Source organism: Aedes aegypti, unplaced genomic scaffold (assembly GCF_002204515.2).
Source record: "Aedes aegypti strain LVP_AGWG unplaced genomic scaffold, AaegL5.0 Primary Assembly AGWG_AaegL5_hic_scaff_599_PBJ_arrow, whole genome shotgun sequence".
Lineage (NCBI taxonomy): Eukaryota > Metazoa > Arthropoda > Insecta > Diptera > Culicidae > Aedes > Aedes aegypti.
Window position 1 is genome coordinate 46,262 of NW_018736278.1, and position 3,967 is coordinate 50,228.

Sequence of the window (3,967 nt, forward strand, 5' to 3'; positions counted from 1 at the left end):
TAGAGTTTATTGTGTTTAATAGAGACTTTTTAGAGAACTGCATTAACCCTTTGGGGCCGGCGCGGTCATATATGACCGCAGTACAAAATAGGCTGTAAAAGAAGAACCAATGAACAAATGTATATACACCCGATTCTGTTTTTGCACGGATTTTTTTTACACGGCCGTGCAAAAAAAGTTTCCATACAAAATTTTTCACCAAAACCTTATTTTTGCATGAAACGTCGAGAACTGATGTTACTTTTTTTGTACGGTTTTTGAAATTTTGAACTGAAAACTTTTTTTGCACGGTACGCATCCCCCGTGCAAAAACAGAATCGGGTGTACTGTCTTCGGCAATGTTGTCCCAAATATACTCTTTTATCAGAGAAAAATATGAAGTACCGTCAAACGGGGCTACTTTTGATTCCGGGGGCTACTTTGAACATTCGTGTTTTTGATTTATTTGCAGCATAAATATCAATCTGAGCTATTTTGTGTCTTCAGCACTTTTATTGAGCAAAACATGCTCTTCAACCAGACATGAACATTTTTCGGAACAACATCAACAATAACAGGATAAACAGGAAAATATATTTAAAAATTCCGAACACATATTCACAAGGCACAAAACATTTGCTATGTAAACATTGTTCGAATTTTTCACATATCGTGGAAAGTTATTGGGAGCGTCACAAAACTATCGAATCGTCATGTTTCATAAAAATTTGTGATAATTTTATGTTAAAAATTGTTGTGTTACAAAAATAATTGATCAAAGGTCTCAATTTTACGACTTTTATTTTATGTTAAAGCGTTGGTTTCTATATTTTACAACAACAAAAAAATTAACCAAGGATTCAGGAAAGTTAATACTCATCAAATATATATATTTTATTACGTATTGGTAGTAATCTCAAACCATATTCCTTGAAAAAATAATTCTAGGTCATTTTTACATGAATCCGTAGTACAAAACAATTTCATTCTTCATCTGCTATAAATAGACTACCATTAAACCATATCAAAAATATTGAGAACCAAAATAATTACAAATGTAAAATTTGAATTGCCTACTATCTTGCGAAACATTATTCTAGTGCTTCATGCATTACACTTTAAATAAAAATTACATTTAGTTACAGGAATTGATGAGATCCTTCTACATATCATTAATATAACATTCAGAATTATAACAGATGTTAATCATTATTAATCAGACCTTATTAATCGTCGCAGTACTTGGTAATTGCATCATTCGATTGTGTCAACTTAAACAATCAAGCAGTCGTAGCTGACAGTTTTATTTAAAAGAAAGTAAAACTGAAATTTCATACTAGAAATTAAACACTACAAACCCATATTTTGCTGAAAAGTGTTATATAGGTATGTGTATTTTTTCGCGCTTTACAATTTTCTTAATTATGTTTATCAACGAAAAACGTTCAACAACGTCAAAATAGACGTTAATCTATCAGGGTGTCGACTCAATTTTGAAAATAAAATTCCCTGACTTTCCCTGACCTTCCAGTAATTTTCCAGAAAAGTTCCAGAGCACTGAGTTGATTAATTTGAACCGAAATAAGTAAGATTTTTACAAGAAGATACATATTCTCGTTATGTTATAGGTCGTACGAATAAACTTTTACTTTATTGAGATATATGTACACCGTGGTCAATATATTCTCATACACTTTTTCTTTTCTTTGGTATAATTTTACTGAATGTAGGATAATCCAATGTTTTAGTATTTCATTGTGATCTGGTAGTATTATACTAACGTAGAATAGCTTGTTTGAAGAATTAGAAAAATTAATTGCTATGTTATGTGATGACATGTCCATTGAAGTCGTGTTTAGCACTTAAAATTAAGTTTTGACCATATTGGTCTGGTTTACAAAGTAAAGATCAGAGCATTCACAAAAAAGTTTTAGAAACTTTAAGTTAATTATATTGCGTTTTGAATAGATAAATATTGATAAAATTTGATGAATAGGTGTGCGATAACTGCAGATTGAAATTATGCTCTGCCAATAAGCGTGCCGCTGGAAATATTTTTCGTAAAGTCTTGAGTTGATGAAATAAGTTTATAATTGAAATATTTCCAAAATATTTCCTGTAGTGAATCAGTATTATAATACCTTTCAAAAAATATTATCAACAACGATGTCAGTTAGACAAGCGCGAAATAACGTTATCTCGAATTTGTATGAGAATATACTGGACACGTTGTACCTGCCAGATGACATTCTTGAACGTTTTTTCAAGTTGATATGATAAAACTGAACAACTGAGAATCTATTTACTTTTCAATCTTAAAGATCCGTATGAACATAAATGTTTTCGGCTAGTGAACTACCTTAGACCTAATTTAAAATTTTAGGCATCAACGAAAATTTTGGACTCCTTCCTGATTATAACTTTTTTGATACAAGAGGCAACACTATTACGATCATCCACCATACTTTTTTTGTTGGAGATATTCCTTCAATACTTCTCAATGAACTCTTGAAAGATTTCCTCCAGAAGCTCCTCATCTCCAAGATTCTCTAAAAATTGTTAGAGAATTTCTTTCAGTCTTAAATATTTCTAAAAATAGCAATTGGATTTCCTAGAACTACTTCAGGAATGCTTATAAAAATATTTTTCAGGATAACATAATTTTTTTCCAAATTGTTTTCATTTTTTTTTTCTTCGAATGATAATTCTTCACAGTTTTTTCGTTACAGTTAATATTTTAGGATTTCGATATGAATTACCCCTAGTTTTTCTCCCCGAAAAAAAATATCTAAATATTCCTAACAGAATGCATTCAAGACTTGAACAATGCGCTGATTAAAAGGTTTCTAATGTTTCTCTTGTACTTGTCGTACCATCAGCAATGCTCCGAGGAACTCTTCTAAGAATTCATCTACGAGTATCTCTAAGTAATATCACAAATTGTCAATAGCAGGGCTGGGCAAAAATCTGAAATTCACTCAACAGTAGCCAAACAAAGCCAATCACAGTCAGCGAAGCCAGGGAAACTCACGTCCATCGCTGCTGTAGGCAAAAAGCCTTGAAAATTGCAAAACATCCGTTGCTAAGGGCAACCCAAAATTACTGTAGAAAAATGTTCTATTTTCCGCTGCATTTCCCGCATTAAGAGCCTTCAATGACACTAACGTTTTAGAAAATTCATGCACCCAACATAGGCTACTTGATGAGATTCACGTTTTTGAACTACTGTACTAGGAAAGCCACGTGATTTTCGAGAAATTCAAGCCTACTACTATTACCATTCCCAGCACTGGTCAATAGATTATCAAGATTATTTCAAATGATATTCCTGAAATTTCTGCGTTTCAATGATTTTCTGGATTACTAAAAATAATCGAGGAACTTTGAGAATCATCCTCAAAATTTCTGGAGAATTTTCTGGATCCAGGTTCCTTAGTCGAGTGGTTAGAGTCCACGACTGCAAAGCAAAGCCATGCTGAAGGTGTATTGATTTAGCATGATCAATTACTTTGCAGACAATAAACTCGTTTGATGTTGTAGTATTGATATTTTTTCCCTGACCTCAAGTGAAATTCTCTGATTTTCCCTGACTTTCCAGGTCAAAAATAAATTCCCTGACATTCCCTGACTTTCCAGGTTTTTCCAGGTAGTCGACACCCTGTCTATAGAATCAGTTCAAAATTGATGCGAAAATAATCATTTTATTATCAAATCGTATTGTTTTCTAAATGTGTCCAAAGTAGCCCCATTTTGTATCTTGAAGGACACACATTTTTCGCTATTCAAGCAATTTTTTTATTTCTTGATGGATTTGCTTCATATTTTGCACATTTGTTACGTACATATACAACTAAGATATATGCAAGAATTATCGAAATCCATCCATAATTCTTAGAGCTACAAATCCTCAAAGTTGAAGAATGTGGAAATAATGTCAAAAGAAGCCCCGTTTGACGGTATATGCCTTTATGACCTAATTGACAACCTA